The sequence below is a fragment of the Natator depressus genome, chromosome 3, assembly GCF_965152275.1.
Source record: "Natator depressus isolate rNatDep1 chromosome 3, rNatDep2.hap1, whole genome shotgun sequence".
NCBI lineage: Eukaryota > Metazoa > Chordata > Testudines > Cheloniidae > Natator > Natator depressus.
Genome location: NC_134236.1, coordinates 175,960,576 through 175,979,101, shown reverse-complemented (window position 1 = coordinate 175,979,101; position 18,526 = coordinate 175,960,576). Strand labels below are relative to the sequence as shown.

Sequence of the window (18,526 nt, the reverse complement as noted above, 5' to 3'; positions counted from 1 at the left end):
AGAGTCAAAATATAAAATAGCAGCAATTGGTAACACTGAGAAACCAAATGTGAATGACGCATTTGCATGTGAATGCAGATCAAGCATAGGCAAAGAATATGGTATACACATTTTTATCATCTCTGTCCCATTTTCTCTAAAGGTTTCTTGCCCATCCTTAGAATTTTGCCTAATTATATCATTAGCCTTACCCCTCCCCACCTTCGCTTTCACCTTTTGCCTGGAACCCTATTTTCAGATTCTTTATTATTAAAATATGTCTTTCTATGCACAATGTCTAAAACAGATCACACATTTTATAGATTAGTACTTTTTAATGGACTAATATTATCTAATGTAGTTGGTCTCAGAACTCATATAAGTTGACTGTCTTTACTCTGCCCTAACTGAGGCCCAAATTCAGTAAAGCACTTAAACACCACTGACTTAAATTAAGCACGTGCTTAAGTGCTGTCCTGAATATGGATGCTTTCCTGAAGGGAGGCTTGAAACATTTGCTTAGCCCAGTAAAGGTCACAAGTGGAGGATGTAGAGGAAGAAAATGCCAGCACCCCCACTGTACACATCAGAACATAGGAATTGCCACAATGGATCAGACCCGAGGTCCATCCTACCCATCATCCTGTCTCTGAGGACGTCTACACTACAGCTGCTACAGTGGCACAGCTATAGTGCTGCAGCTGTGCCACTGTAGCACTGTAGTGTATAGACGTCGTAGATCAACTGAGGGGTTTTTCCATTGCTGTAGTTAATCCACCTCTCTGACAGGCAGTAGCTAGGTCAATGGAAGAATTCTTCCATCAACCTGGCCATGACTATACTGGGGCTTACATCTATCTAACTATGTCACACAGAGCATGACATTTTTCACAGCCCTGAGTGATGTATGTAGATGATCTAAATATCAAGCCCAGACCTGACAGTGACTGGTACCAGACAGCCACCATCATAGTCCTTTCCTGAAAGGAAAGACTGGGGAAACAATAGCATTACTGCTGCCAGAAGTAACAGACACTCCAAAGGGAATGGTATAGGCTATAATCTTGCCGCCTGCCAGACTGACTCAATATTGCCAATCCAAAGTGTTCAAAAATCATGAGACAGGTCTCCAAAAATCATTAGATCTAAACGCTCATGATATTTGTGCCAAACAAAATAATACATGTGAGGTTCTTTTTTATTCTGATCCTCAGGTCACATTTTTCAACTTTTTTCTGCAACGATGAAGAATAGAACTTTGCTTTAAAATAACAAAAAGAAAAAGAAAAAAAAGCGGTGAAATGCTCATATAATCCCATGACTCCAGAATCTGGAGCATTAAAAAAAGCAACAAATATTGCGAGACTCACAATAAAAATCACAAGACTTAGCAACACTGTCGACTGAGAGATTGCAGAGATGTGGGGCAAGGATACATTATACTTCCAAAGAGGAGATGCAAGCACCTCTTTTCAGAACATTCCCAATCTTTATTCCAAGAGGTGTAGTGCATACCTGTATGCTCTGCAGGCAGAATGCCTCTGAAGATTTGCATGGGGGAGGTACAACCAATTCCCAGCATTACTGTGTTTTACACCTTCCCATTTGGAGAGGACATGGGAGAACATTACAAATATAATAGGGATGAGAGGTCACAGTCTGTGTCATTCAGTTGGCTAAAGTAATTCCTCCCAACCTCTTACTTTAGTGATCACCTTTTCACTGTAGCATTTTATGTTCTGCCAAGTTGGTAGAGTCTGGGCATGACTGCACAGCAAGACAATCAGGCAGTGGGAGGAAGGGGTCAGCATTGCTACCTAACTATGACATGCTGGCTGAGTCCCAAAAATGCAACCCATTGGATGTGTCTACACCAGAAGAACAAAAGGACTCAGAGACATCAAATACACAAAATGCTGTCGATTGTCCTTGCTATGCTATAGAGAATCCTGCAGGAACAGCCTTTCTATGTCATGAGACTGCCAAGTCACCTATTCCACACTACTCAGCACTGTGAGTGAAGGAACTCTGGAGTAATTTCCTTGTGGGATGAAGACAAGGGAAGCAGTTGAAGACACGTAATTACAGTGCTTATGGTTTCTTTCGTCAGTGGGGAGATACTACTGGAGTGGAGACTGTATATTTATCTCCTAAACTGCCCATACTGCCCCCTTGACCTTGATTTTATTGCAGGCTAAAATTTAATGACCTTTGGATACTCCTACCTTATATGAACAGAAGTACCCTCTAGAATTTTTGTAATCCCAGTCTATTTTCAAAAATGCTCAACTTTCTTGACTCTGATTTGAGCAGAGAGGATGCCCAACAAATCTTATGCAGAAATCTCAGCAGAACCCTCCTTCCTACACAGACCTATTAATATTTTCTGTATGTTACTTAAGATGAGCTCCCAGTTCTTGGATGATATCCTTAATCTTTCATCTACACAGAGACTAACTCTGTAACTCCAGTTGGGTGCACAGGGAATCACTTCAACATCACTACCCCAATTAATGACTTCTGTAGGTGCAGTCATAGTACTTGCATGTTTGGTCCAAATAGAGCCCATATTCTGCTTGGAGTCCTCAAACACCTATCTGTGGCAATTCTAAGCATCACATACTGTTGAGGTCAAAATGTGATTTCTGTGGTTTTGGTTTAGGATCCTTTACAGGGTTTTCCTGATTTGACCAATCTAGAATTTAATCTGGATTGTGGAGCCAGATGTGTTGTGCTCAGTTTGAACACAGGGGATTCAGCAACAACTCCGATCCCAGGAATGGCAAGGTACTAAGTCACACATCTCCCTTCATTCTTTCAGAAGGAAGGTAGCCTCACATGGATTATGTTATACACACTTAAATGTACTTTTTCGTTTATGTGAAAGGGTATCAGACACCTTGTGTATTGACCAATGTTATGCCCTACAAACAGATTGCTCATCTCTCCAGGCAAGTGTTCAGATTGGGTTTTGGATTTGCTGGTTTAACAGCACTGTGGATAAATTTATCCTACCGTGGTATTTGCTTGACATGGCATTAAGTGCCTACAAAATGCTCTTGTAGGTTACACTCTCCTACTACATACATTTACATTTCAAATAGCCTTCCTAGTTTTCCCAGGTGTGTATTACAGCCAATTTTATTGGAATTGGCAGCCAGAAATGTCTTTGAAAATCATGTTTTCCTTATGTTAAGAATTCAGGTGAGGATTTTTTATTTTAGTATAATGTCAATTTGTATAATCCATTATAATAAGATGCATCGTGTCAATACTGCAACACTGGCACAGAGAGCATCGTCCTGGAGAAAATAGGACTCTTGTATTTTTATAGGTTTCAGAGTAGCAGCTGTGTTAGTCTGTATTCACAAAAAGAAAAGGAGTACTTGTGGCACCTTAGAGACTAACAAATTTATTAGAGCAAAGCTTATGCTCTAATAAATTTGTTAGTCTCTAAGGTGCCACAAGTACTCCTTTTCTTTTTGTATTTTTATGACACCCGGCTTTTCTAAACTATTATTTGGCTTTTCGTTTCCTATGCTCCAGAGAAAGGATCTGCTCAATCTGGAATGGGCATAAATCTAGACTAAAATAGGAGCGCATGTGTTGGCATTTATATCAAACTCTGTTTGAGAAATCTATTTACCTAGGTATTTTTCTGGTTCCCATCACTACAGTACCAGCTGAGAAAAAAATGTATTGTTATATACTTCCATTAAACTTTTTGCACCTACAATTTGGGTTCCTAATGCGAAGAACATATGTATTCTTCTGTTATCTCCTATTTTTCTCCCATTACACACACACACACACACACACACACACACACTCTCTCTCTCTCTCTCAGGATGAGATTCTGGGCCTATTGAAGATAATGGCAAAATTCCAATGGACTTAAATACAACCAGGATTTCGCCCTCATCATACACTTCCCAGTACAGAAACTGAGGTACACCTGAGAACATGTCATTCATTAGATGTGTGTTCAGGATTTATTCCGACATTAAAATGAGGAGGGTACAAAGTGGACAGAACAAAGTATTGTACGGTATTGACAACCAAGTACCTAGAGCAGCTAAGTATTAGATTTGGTCGCATTTATCAATTTTGTTCCAAAACCGGTTTCGATTATTTTTTGGATTCCATATCCATAACATTTGAGAAGTATGTTTTGATGAACAAAAAACATGTGAAACAGTCCTGGGAACTCCTTAATTACATAAACTGAAATAAAAGGAAAAATCACAAACAAGCCATTATAGATTAATCCCCTCTTGGCATCTGTGATGCAAAACCAAAAAAGCAAAGGACTATAAAATAAGCAAATATGTTTTCTGAAGTAAAGATTTTTTAAAAGGTTTTTGTTTCTCCCTTAGTCTAACCTTCTCTCCCATGAATTCTAAGACGTTATGGAGGAATGAAAACACTTAAAATAATAAATGAAAACAATCTAAAACAGAGACCATGGGTAAGAGTGTTTCAGGGCAAAGAGGATTTGGGTTAAACAGTCTGGAGGACAATAACAAAAGCTTTCAATTTTAATCTGAATTTCCATGGTACTAACCTTTCCCATCTTTGGTTTCAACTATATATCTTGTGATAACTTGCAAATCTGCCTGTCCTGACTTGTCTTCAACCCCCATCTCGGCCTACCTCACCTATATTGGTGCCTCCTGGCTGTCTCACTGTCACCTTAAGATTAATGCAGGCAAAACCAAACTCCTTAACTTCCCTCTCAATTATCCTTTTCCTTTGTCACCCTCAGCTCCACAACCTTCCTCTCGGCCACTAAAGCCTGTCAACTGAGGTTATATTTGATTCAGCCTCTCTTATCCCACTCATTTAAGCTGTGCTCAAATCCTGCCTCTTCGCCCTTCTCAATATTTCTAAGATCTACCCTTTATTTTTTATCTCCATAGCAAAAGCTTGCATCCAAGCCCTCATTATCTCCTATCTTGATTCCCATCACTGCCTCCTCTCTACAGATATACACACCCACATTAGTTTTTGACATTTTTGTTAGCCTAGCTGTGTATATGCTACTCTCGTTCTTTCGTTCTTTCTGCCCTCTCTGTCTGTCTCTCTTTAGACTAAGTTCTTTGAGGCATAGACCATGCCTTCTTTTCTGTTGGGAAAACTGTGGTCGCCTCCAGAAATAAATAGCCATAATCCTTGAGGACATAACTGGGTCATCCTAGGTCATCTTTGAGGAGGTGTGATTGATGACCAAGAACCTCCTCCTAGATATTCGTGCCAATCAGTTTTGGGTTGATACATGATTCTCTATAAACTATTAGTTGTTTATATGTGGAAAGATACCATCGTTGGGGAACAGACTTTCATGTACATCCCAAACAAAAGTTGAGACTGGGAATTACAGCTTTTGCTGTATTGTTTACCACTGAGAAATGATCACTGCCTACCACTTTTAAGAATATATTATCATTATATGAGCCCTTAATTCACCCGATGCTTTGTTTGTTTTTCACTTAACATTTAATGAGATCACAGTGTAATGAAAATGTATTGGTAGAGCACAAGGATAAGTACAATTATTGCTGGCAAGCTCAAGAGCACAAACCTTTCCCCAAGTGAACCTTAGGAGCTGTGTGACCCCACATGGAGTTGAACACAGCCCAATTAACTGAAATGAAAAAAAGCAGAAATAAATCATCCAATCTGTTTCCCAGTTTCATATCCAAGACGTGTATCCATGCTATATGCCAGGCAAGCACTCTTTTCATTACAAGCCTTAGACTCTAGGATCTATCCCTGCAACCGTTCAAAGCACAGAAATAGGAAAGGCATCAAACATATACTTCTCAAATAGAATTCACAGTTGATAAGACTTATCAGCATTCTCCAAGTACCATTTTTTCCTTCTTTTATGTTTCTCATACAAATGGGTGTGAATAAATTCTTCCTGATTCTCACTAAGTCCTTAAACTAACTTCATGGTCTCAGTAGACTTTTCTAAGAAACAGCATCTGAAAGTTACATCTGAATCAGATTTTTCCAGACACTACTGAAAAATATTTCAAAGCCACACTAGAAAAATTAAGAATGTGTGCTGATTAAGAGTAAATTTAACACACAAAAATAGCTCAGACGTGAATTATACCTTCTGTTAAATGACAGTGTTTTGTGCTATAAAAGTACTAAGCTTGTTATCAATACAAAAGTCAAAATACACAAGAAGCCAGATAAATATATCATGTCTTTGGTATGCTGTGTAAGATATATTTTATTCAAATCATGAGTGTATGAAACTCTTTCCCAACTAGCACAAAACTGTGATTACTTAACTCTATTTAAACAGGATGCTCAAACAGTTTGTTTAAAATTACCTAAAACTGCAGCAACCGTCCCACCCATTAGAACTTGAATAAACATTTCCTGCTTCTGATTGAAATTGCACAGATACACTGGACTTAGTACACAAAACTAAACAAGAGCCTTAATGAACCAGAATCCTAGATTCAAACATCTCCCCCAACCCCAATCTTGGAAAGTGTCATCTGCCAAATGAACAAGTGTATGGAAGACGAGAGATGTGGAGAAATAGAGAAATAAAACCTCATATTAATTTTATGCCCTTTCAAGTTTACTCAAACATAATCCTTTGACAAGAGACTGTGATACGTAAAAAGGGGGTTATGTTTATAGTGATTATTGTTTCCTATTTTTCAGTGTCTATTTTAAGGCCAATTATGGCTTTTTTTAAATAAAAAATTAAGACAGAAGAATAATTTTTCCATGGTGTTTACAAAATTGCTTCTGTGAATGACTAGAAGAAATGACTTCCACAGTAGTCTCATGTTCCTTGGGATGAACGCCCAGAAATGATGGGAGATGGTGAGAGCTCACAATGTTAAACATTTCAAGAACTGTAAGTCTGGAGTATTTTCAGTGTGCATTTTATAAAATCTGTTCTCACTCTCAGAGTTTGAATCAGAGGTGTTATCAGTAGCTATAATGTACAAATGGAAATCTATACAAACAAGAGGTAACAAATGTAACAAAAATATTTCTGACAATCCAGCTGCTTTAATTTCCTTCAGGTTGGTTGGAACTACCATTGTTATACACATAATACTCAGTTTCATTCCTCTCTCCCTGGTTATCAGTTTCTAATAGCCTTTAGCCCTTTGCTTTCTAGAGGAAGGATGGTCTTGTGGTTAGACAATGGACCTGAAAGTAGGGTGATCTGACAAGCTGTTTGTAACTCTGGGAGAGTCACTTACTTTTTCTGTGCCACAATTCCCCATCTGTAAAATGGGGATAATAATCCTTCCTTACATCACAGGGCTAATGCAGGGAGATATCCATTATACTTCTGAGGTGGTTAGACACTACTGAGATGGAGGACAAAAGTTCCGAAAAAAAAATACTGCTCAATTGCATTTTTATGGAACATTTTACAAACGTTTTGGGGACTGGATGGCCCAGTTGGTAGCAAGATACTTTCCAAATATGAAACCCAAACAGGTCAGCTGTAGCTGACATTTGAAGAAGATAAGAGTATTCTTCTTCACTTACTGTCCTAAACTGTTGTATAAGAACATAAGAACCGCTATACTGGATCAGACCAAAGGTCCATCTAGCCCAGTATCCCGTCTTCCGACATTTGCCAATGCCAGGTGCCCCAGAATATGTAATCATCAAGCGATCCAGTCCCTGTCATTCATTCCCAGCTTCTGACAAACAGAGTCTAGGGACACCATCCCTGCCCATCCTGGCTAATAGCCAGTGATGGACCTATCTTCCATGAACTTATCTAGTTCTTTTTTGAACCCTGTTATAGTCTTGGCCTTCACAACATCCTCTGGCAAGGAGTTCCACAGGTTGACTGTGCGTTGTGTGAAAAAATACTTGCTTTTGTTTGTTTTAAACCTGCTGCCTATTAATTTCATTTGGTGACCCCTAGTTCCTGTGTTATGAGAAGTAGTAATAATTTTTGTTGCTCTTTTCTGTACCTTTTCCAATTCCAGTATTTCTTTTTTGAGGTGGGGTGACCACATCTGCATGCAGTATTCAAGATGTGGGCGTACCATGGATTTATACAGAGGCAATATGATATTTTCTGTCTTATTATTTATCCCTTTCTTAATGATTCCTAACATTCTGTTTGCTTTTTGAACTGCCATTACACATTGAGTGGATCTTTTCAGAGAACTATCCACAATGACTCCAAGATCTCTTTCTTGAGTGGTAACAGCTAATTTAGACCCCATCATTTTATATGTATAGTTGGGATTATGTTTTCCAATGTGCATTACTTTGCATTTATCAACACTGAATTTCATCTGCCATTTTGTTGCCCAGTCCCCCAGTTTTGTGAGATCCTTTTGTAGCTCTTCGTAGTCTGCTTGGGACTTAACTATTTTGAGAAATTTTGTATCATCTGCAAATTTTGCCACCTCACTGTTTACTCCTTTTTTCAATGTGTGCTGTTAAACAGCTGCCACTTTCCTTCCAAGAATTGGCTGCATTTCAGCAGAGGGTGTAGTGATTCCTGTTTAAAATAAAGGACTCTATTGCTTGTGAAGCCTTTGGAAGTCTGAGGTGAAAAGTATTACCATATATGAGTGCAGGGTGTTATTCATAAATTATTACTACTATGATTATCACCATTTGAAAGCAGCTTTACTGAAATCATTATTGAAAGATCTCAAGGCCTAGTGGATAAGCACAATCTTTGCTGGTGGCCTGAGTAGTAAATGAACAGACATGCAGACCAAGATGGCCCCTCATTCCTTGTGATGATCCCTCCAAAGTGTATTGAAGGATATTTGAGGGGAGTAGGCAGAACAATGTTGTTCGTGCTGTACTTGGTGTGTGTCTAAATAGTGCATGTTAGGTTTCCAGGCTGTTCCAGGAAAACCACTATTAAAAGTCACTGGCTGAAAAAAAAATGAAATAAAAATAGTTTGTGGTGGGCCAGCCTGACTGGATACAAACTTTTACCTAGAAATCAGAAGGGAAAACAGCATTAATGCCGTGCTTCTTTTTCCCCCACCATCCACCCACTTTATATTACTGGCCCTGGCCCATATTCAGCCCATACTATGAACCCAGTCAGCAATGGTCCAGGCAGGTTGTGGCAGGAATAGCAACTGGTAGTGCTGAGTGACACCTGTACAATCCTACAATGTGCTTAGGTGGATTGTGGAGTGCTGAGGGCTAAGAGTTGCCAAAGCAGTTACCTAACTTCACCCTCACACTCTAGCCAAGTAATGGGAAACAACAAGCTCTGATCTGGTCAAGAAAGGCTATATCATGGATTCAAGTTAGGTTTTCAGACTAATGCTTTCAGAGCTTGTACAGAGCTTCTTATAACCTCTATATTAGATTAGTCTAACGCTTTGTGTTTGTGGCCTAGACTGAAATATAAAATGAAGCCTCTGACTAGGGTTTTAACTTGAGCAGGATGCTTGTGCTCCAATTTTAACTTGCACAAAGCAGGCTTCGTATATTACTTTTTCTCTGGGGGTTTTACTGCTGGCTTCCTGTTATGTATCAAGTTGTTTTTAGAATTAGAATAGAATTTGTTTTATTCTGTCTTTCATGTCCCTAAAGTAACCCAAAGTGCTTTCCAATGAACCAGATGCTGCTGGTGTTCAAGTGACTCTGTCAGCTAATGGGGGAGCTGTTACATGCTCTGCACTAAGTCACAGACTTTTGGAAATTACAGTCTATCATAACCAGTGAGTGTTATGGAATGTTAAGTTCTACCTGGACAGCTATCTGAGACAGCAAGAAGGTAACTTGGTTTAATTATTCTGCCACAGATGACATCAATAATAATGTAACACCCTGGAATATGCATTTTAAATTGTTGTACACCATGAATTTGGAATTAACACCTGTATAATAAATCAAAATAGCTGACAAAGGTTAAAGCTCTTTCATGAAGTTTTTCCTGCAGTCTGTGTAAATTACAGATACTTTGTATTTGTATGCTGCATTAAAAGTGCTTTTGCTTACAAGGATCTGTGTAAAATTACTACTTTGTACTTAACTGCACTACCATACATTGGATTAGAGCGCACACGAGGTTTGCAAAAGGGCAAACAGAAATGTGTTTCACAATAAATTAGTGTGTTTTAAAAGAATTTAAAGTCAGTGATACTGGTTTAGAGTCATTCAAGCTAGCACAGGGAATTATAAATACATTCCCTGTGTCAGCCTGGACCCTGGGCATTTTCAACATAAGAACAGCCATACTGGATCAGACCATAGGTCCATCTAGCCCAGTATCCTGTTTTCCAACAGTGGCCAATGCCCCAGAGGGAACAAACAGAACAGGTAATCATCAAGTGATCCATCCCCTGTTGCCCATTCCCAGCTTCTGGCAAACAGAGGCTAGGGACACCATCCCTGCCCATCTTGGCTAGTAGCCATTGATGGACCTATCCTCCATTAACTTATCTTGTTCTTTTTTGAACCCTGTTCTAGTCTTAGCCTTCACAACATCCTCTGGCAAGGAGTTCCACAGGTTGACTGTGCATTGTGTGAAAAAATACTTGCTTTTGTTTTAAACCTGCTGCCTATTAATTTCATTTGGTGACCCCTAGTTCTTGTGTTATGAGAAAGAGTAAATAAGACTTCCTTATTTACTTTCTCCAACCAGTCATAATTTTCTAGGTATTTATTTTTTTACATTAGTTAATAAAGACAGAATTTAACATCCTAACCCTATTGAAGTCAATGGCAAAACTCATGTTTACTTCAGCAGGGCCAAGATTTCACAAAGTTGCAAAATATTGTGGCCATCATTTTGATTGTCAGATAGTTACTCTGATTTTTATTAAACATATTTTTGTTACAGTTCTTCCTGATCATTGTTGGAGATTAGACTTACTACCTATTTTAAGAGTTTTCTATAGCACCCATCACCATAAATATCTAATCCCATGATCCAAAGCCCCTAGAGTTTAATGGAGATTCTCCCATCCCACAGAATTATTGGGTTTTAGATTAGGATTAAGTGCTTAATACTGCAACAAACTGAATTAGTTAGGCCTGGACATGCAATGCAGATTCAGAGCAGCAGCAAGCTGATTGCCATGGTCATCAGCTTAACCCCCTCTGCATGTTCTCCTTTAAAACTTTTTGGAGCAACCTGAAATAAAAACCTTTGGAAAATCCACCATTCCAGAATAATACATTAGCCTGCAGACAAACAGTCTATGACAGCCAAATATTCTGGCCAATGTTTTAAATGTTTTTAGACTCTGCACTAAGTTGGGGTGGTGCAGAGCTGCATGCCCCATGGTAGCTCACAGAAGGTCCGTCTCTCAGATGGCACCTCTTGCCTGCCCCCTATAAAGTAATGTGATTCCCACAGGGGCAGGATTCTGTCACATCTCTTTGTGCCCTTCTCCCCATTTATACCAGGGCCAGTCATAACCTGGATGCTGTGCAGAAATTGCCCATTTTATAGTTCCAGTCACTTCAGAAGGCAAAGCAAGTAGGGTAAGCTTTTCAGGCCATCTCTCTAATAGTTCATTTCAAGACAGATAAGCCGTGGGAAGGGCTTTTTGTGAAATTCTTTGATCTCCTTATTTTCTTTCAGAACTGTTTGGAAAGTAGAACAGTCTGGGTGAGATAAATGTAAAGATCTCTCATTCAACAGCCTGATGCACATGGCAGAAAAATATATCAGCCCCCAAGCTCCCCTTATATCAAACTTACCCTTATACTAGTGTCATCATGAAGAAAATGTTACAGTGTTTTGGCAGCAACTAATAGTTATTTATTTTGATTTCTACAGGAAAAATATGAACACTGGCCCTCAGTTAGAACAGCACAATTGTTTCTAAATCAGCTTATAATCAAAGACAGAACAAAATCAACCAAATTTAATCTGCTCTCATAAATCCTTTGTTGTTAGCTACCTGGAAAGATGACCACTCGGGCTTTTCACATGCAAGTTACATGTAGGGTCAGATTCATTGAAATGTGTCAGCTTTTAGACATGAAGACAAACTTATTCCTCTTGCACAATGATCTGCAATCTGATTTCCAAAAGGAAAGCCAGGCTTCCAAATAAAGCAACTCACCTTTTTAATTATTGTACCTAAATTAAAGTAATATTGTTTACTCTACCTGACTATACAGTATTTAGAAAGACAAGGTGGATGAGGTAATATCTTTTATTTGAACAACTTCTGTTGGTGAGAGAGACAAACATTTGAGTTGGTCCAATAAAAGACAGTACCCACCTTGTCTCTCTAATATCCTGGGACTGACACAGCTACACCACCACTGCATATATAGTATTTATGCATATAAACATAATTCTTACAGGTAAACCGACTCAGTCTAAACACTCACACCGGTACGGGTATCTGCATTTATATGTGAAAAAGCTACTTTGTGTGTGGAAATCTGATATATGGAAGCACCATGGCTATGGGCACACACAATCAGCCTTTTCAGCATACAAATACATGCAGATGTGCAGACAATTTCATGTGCAGATATTTTCTGAAAGTACAAGTAATTCACTAGCTTCTGAATATTTGACACAATATAAACACATATTTAATGCTCCATCCTGCATTGGGGTCTTGATTAAGAATAATACTTAGCTCATATAGATTCCTTTTACCCATAGATCTCAAAATGCTTTACAGAAAGGCCTGGAGTATCATTATATTGATTGTACACTTGGGGAAACTGAGGCACAGAGGGATTAAAATGACCTGTCTAATGTCACCCAGCAGGTCAGCGGCAGAACTAGAAGAGAACTCCTGTCTGACTTCCAGTCCAGTGCTCTTCTCTGCTAGGCCAGGCCATCTTACAGGGATTCTAGCTTTCTAGACACAGATGGAACAGATTTCAGGTGGTTCCACAGCTCCTGAACTGGATCCAGAAGCCTTCCATTTCCAGGTACCACAATCTTCTCCCTCTCCCTTAACTCCAGCATGTTGAATAATTCATGCTAAGGGTGTGTTCAAAAATCCAACCATTCTGCCCACCAGATCCTGAAAGGTCCTGGTGTTACTAGGGGAAGAGGGTAAGAGGCTAAAACAGAACCACTCAGGGAAGATAATGAAGAGGGTAGAACCATTAATATCTCTCCTGTTTGTTCCTCTTCCACCGAGTCACTTCTTGGAAAGGGTTTGTAGCTTGGGTGGAAGGATAAGCAATTTCCCATGGGGCAATCACACAAGCTATGTAAAGAAGAAAAAAGTGCATAAACCAACATTTGAAAATTGGTTCACACAGTTAATTTAATGTATTGTAAGTAAGTTATTCATCTGGTTAACATAAGCCTGACACTAATGCTCGTTTACTTGCCAAGAAAACAGTAATTAATAACTCACAAAAATGTGGTTAAAAAAATTAAAATATACACATCCAGGCTGCATACATACTTTGGAGAATTAATCCCATTAGCACCAGTGTGCACACATACTGTACATAAACTTCATTTCTTCTGCTGTCTGCTCCAGAAACACTTTCCACCACATTTTCTTTGTTGTTTTTTATGTTCCCTGTGCCTCGGAAGGAGAGGGGGAATCAGGGAATTATGTTCCCTTTACCTGCCTTCCTCCTCAAGAGTAGTCATCAAAGGAAGCTCAGGGAACATTAAGTGAAGCATTCAGGCTTCTACAACCCATCACCATGGGGCTGCTATTCATTGAAGCTACCAATCTTGCACCTTCTATGGGGAAATCATTGCCCCCTATCCATTAATCAACATGCACTTATAGCCCTGTGCTACAGTGCTCCTGTGTAGAACACCCACCCTTATGTTATTTCCTCTTTCCTACTTCTATTATTATTTATATTACTGTAGCACCGAGAAGCCCTAATCTAGGCTAGTTGATTCTCAATGCCTTGATAAGGGGAATTCCAAAATCACTCTTGACCAAACATAAGACTGTAGGATTATTATTTGACCATGCCAACATAATGGCACATAATGTATGGCATTTCAGCAATTTTATATAACATGGTGGGGCGCGGTGGGTAGGGAGAGAAGAAGTGTATTCAGTCTCTCCCCTTATTTTAGGATCTGATTCTGCAACCTTTATTCACTAGAGTAGATCACTGATTCCAACAGGACCACTCATGTCAGTAACATCTACTTGCATGACTAAGTGGCAAAGGAGCTGGTTCTTCATTTGTACTTTAAGAGAGTTTGCGGGTGGAAGGGAAATCCTGCACTTCATTCAAAAGAGCTAACTGAATGAGATCTTTGCCAAAGTAAAGATATTCACTAGCAGAGAAATAGCTCTTCTCTATTATGTGAAGTGTTTCAATAATGTTCCCACGTACTTATAAACAGAGGTCAGCCAGTGACAACAGTTGGTTCTAGTTTAATAGCACAGCAAGAAACTTTGTACTGCACTGTGATCATCAGAATGGAAAATTTACAAAAGATACTATCCTATCAGTTTACAAACTATGCGCTGGGTGCCAGAAATAATTTATGTTCAACAATTTATTTGAACTCAATGTTCTGAGTAATATAAAATTATTATATTTCTGTACAATCAGAATTCTGTACTCGACCAGATGAATTCCCTTGAAATGGGAAATTAACATGCAGTAAATGTTTAGGTAATTGAATCTTTCTGTGTTCTAGTTAACATACAAACAAACATCGGCCCCCATCACTTTAGAATAACAGGGGATTACTTTACAGTATTTACTGATCAAGCTCTCTTCTGTGGGATCGCAGCTGAGCCAAAACAAAATAAATATGACAGCAAAGAAAAAAATATATGACATTGCTACAGAGGAAGTTTAGAAAGTCCCTTGTCCCCGACCCCGTCCTATTTTGCTTGGAAATATCTCATCCTTTCACATCCACCCAAACCCTCACACAATTATTGTTTGCTTCCCCTGGTCTAGGGCATTGATTCACTGCAGCTCTCAGGGGAAGCAGCAAGGTTCACAATGGTAGGCACACCAATGAAGCAATGTCTTTTTTTCAAGTGCCCACTGAATCTCATTTCCGCAAATGCAAGTTCAGCTCCCCCCCCCCCCCCCCGCATACACAACAGATCTGAGGGAAAAGAAATGTGTTTAGGGTTCAAGTGTGGATTTTATCATTACAGAGACAAAATGGGTGAAGTAATATCTATTACTGGACCACCTTCTGCTGGTGAAAGAGACAAGCTTTTGCGCTCCACAGAGTTCTTCTCCAGCACTGCAAACAACACTGGATTTTATCAGTGATTTATTATTTGTATTGCAGGAACACAGAGACCTCCCCAGTCATTGACTGGGATGCCACAGCACGAGGCACTGTACAAAAGACAGAAAAAGATAGTCTGTGCCCCGAGAAGCTTACAACCTAAGTATAATACAAGAGACAACAGATGGATACAATAAGCAGATGGGGGAGTACAAGGAAACAGTGAAAAGATAACGGTCAGCATATAAAGCAGTGTTCACTGAATGCCAGCTGCCCAATAGAATCATAGAATATCAGGGTTGGAAGGGACCTCAGGAGGTCATCTAGTCCAACCCCCTGCTCAAAGCAGGGCCAACCCCAACTAAATCATCCCAGCCAAGGCTTTGACAAGCCTGATCTTAAAAACTTCAAAGGAAGGAGATTCCACCGCCTCCCTAGGTAACGCATTCCAGTGCTTCACCACCCTCCTAGTGAAAAAGTTTTTCCTAATATCCAACCTAAACCTCCCCTACTGCAACTTGAGTCTATTACTCCTTGTTCTGTCATCTGCTACCACTGAGAACAGTCTAGATCCATCCTCTTTGGAACCCCCATTCAGGTAGTTGAAAGCAGCTATCAAATCCGCCCTCATTCTTCTCTTCTGCAGACTAAACAATCCCAGTTTCCTCAGCCTCTTCTCATAAGTCATGTGTTTCAGTCCCCTAATCATTTTTGTTGCCCTCCGCTGGACGCTTTCCAATTTTTCCACATCCTTCTTGTAGCGTGGGGCCCAAAACTGGACACAGAACTTCAGATGAGGCCTCACCAGTGTCGAATAGAGAGGAACGATCATGTCCCTCGATCTGCTGGCAATGCCCCTACTTATATAGCCCAAAATGCCGTTAGCCTTCTTGGCAACAAGGGCACACTGTTGACTCATATCCAGCTTCTCGTCCACTATAACCCCTAGGTCCTTTTTTGCAGAACTGCTGCCTAGCCATTTGGTCCCTAGTCTGTAGCGGTTCATGGGATTCTTCCATCCTAAGTGCAGGACTCTGCACTTGTCCTTGCTGAACCTCATCAGATTTCTTTTGGCCCAATCCTCCAATTTGTCTAGGGCCCTCTGTATCCTATCCCTACCCTCCAGCGTATCTACCACTCCTCCCAGTTTAGTGTCGTCTGCAAACTTGCTGAGGGTGCAGTCCATGCCATCCTCCACATCATTAATGAAGATATTGAACAAAACCAGCCCCTGGACTGACCCTTGGGGCACTCCGCTAGATACCGGCTGCCAGCTAGACATGGAGCCATTGATCACTACGCGTTGAGCCCGATAATCTAGCCAGCTTTCTATCCACCTTAGAATCCATTCATCCAGCCCATACTTCTTTAACTTGCTGGCAAGAATACTGTGGAAGACCGTATCAAAAGCTTTGCTAAAGTCAAGGAATAACACGTCCACTGCTTTCCCCTCATCCACAGAGCCAGTTATCTCGTCATAGAAGGCAATTAGATTAGTCAGGCATGACTTTCCCTTGGTGAATCCATGCTGACTGTTCCTGATCACTTTCCTCTCCTCTGAGTGCTTCAGAATTGATTCCTTGAGGACCTGCTCCATGATTTTTCCAGGGACTGAGGTGAGGCTGACTGGCCTATAGTTCCCCGGATCCTCCTTCTTCCCTTTTTAAAATCATTGTCAATGTAAGCCAGAGCCTTTGGCAAGGGTTGATGTGAAGGTGCACTACCCCAGCAGGAGACACACTGCTTCAGACAGCGTACACCTCCCCTAACAGCCACTGTGCCTCTCTTTGAAAGGATGCAGAGTCAGTTCCCCTCCAAGAGGAGCCAGCTTAGCTGGTTGGTACATGGCAAGGAGAGGGGAATGGGCCCTAGACCAGCATGGCCAACAGCCTTGCGCATTCCTTGTGTTCAGGAAACAGAATACAAAGGACACAACTGTGCCAGGCTTTTTGGGGAGAGGGAGCAGGAACCCTTTACAAACCCTCCTCCCTGAGGCCCACGGAAATGCCAAACACCAACTAATCTCATACTGCACATCATTTTACACTGCCCTTTCTTACTCAGAGACAACCCACGTCCAAGGTAAGTCATTTAATAAGACAGAAATGATAATTAAAGCCAGAAGATTTCCCAAGAGCTCTGCTGATTTTTACTGGCACTCTTAGTGGGAATCTGACAACATCACAATGTCTCATCACAGAAAAATGAAGGGTAGTATGACCAGTATTGTGGATGGGGTTTTGACAGCATTCAAACCCTCCTCTCAAGGCTACAACTGGATTTGCTCAGAGCTTTTGTCTGTACCTACCAGAAGTACCTGCTTTGTTGCCTCACCTGAGCAGTAACCAATGGGGGCTCTTTCTAATATGTTCTGTTTGTTGCCTTTGCTTGCACCCAGAATTAATTTACCCATAACATCTTATGTCCTGCTTTCACAAATTCCCATTTGACAAGACAACAGACATGATTTAAAAAGCAGCCCCCGCTACAGAGAGCAAAACAGCATTAAAAATCAGTATCAATAATTGAATTACTAAACCCTCACTTTTATTAAACCCCACAATTATTAAAAGTTCACTTTCAAAAAATCCCCCATTCAGCTTAAAGCAACTAACACAGGCATGAAAGCTCACATTCAGTACACACTCGGCCAATACATTTACCTGGTGTATAGAGTGATACTGAGAGAGGGAGGTGTTGTCCCTACAGGTCTCAGTACAGGACCTAAATTCTAATCCCACCTTGGATACAGACTTTCTCTGCGGCTCTGGTCTAGTCACTTAACCCATCTGCAGCTGCAAAATTGAGAATAAAAAATAAATAATAATACTTATCTACCACACACAGGATAAACTAAAGGGTGTCACCCATAACTGCTGATGCAAATTTCATCCTTGAAAGAAGGTGATCAGTGGTTGCCCTGATGCTGCCCCGGGAGCTTTGGGTTGGGGAAGGAATTTGCAACTTGTGGTTGGGGCTCACTAGGAGCAGCAATAGAGGCTGCCCTGGGGATGCTATGAGGTGCTCCCAGCCATGAACTTTCTTCAGACAGCAATGCCCAGCTCCCAGGACAGTAGAGGTTGCAAGTGCTTTTTGGACTATCCATCAATGTTGTACCTCTGCCCTGGGTTGAGTTGGGGTGCACTCATGCTGGGTGAATCAAGCCCAATATCTGTAACAGGCTTCAAAGATGTAACATACTACATAAGTGCACTGTAATGAATAATTTATCCTTGATCATTATATCAAAATGAAGTGATGGCATTATTGTAAAATTAGCAGTAACTTGTCATTAGCAAGGGGCATACAGAACATTTCTCTTTCCCATTCGATAAACAGAACTAGGTCCAAATGTGCAAAAGTGTATAAGCAGAAGGGAATGCATACTTT

At 40.3% G+C, this 18,526-nt stretch overlaps 1 protein-coding gene across 5 annotated transcripts in view; it reads right to left on the bottom strand.

Moving 5' to 3' along the window:
* The window catches only part of PRKCE (protein kinase C epsilon), a 502,197-nt gene that overhangs the window by 102,223 nt on the left and 381,448 nt on the right, over positions 1 to 18,526 (bottom strand). The window lies entirely within an intron of this gene.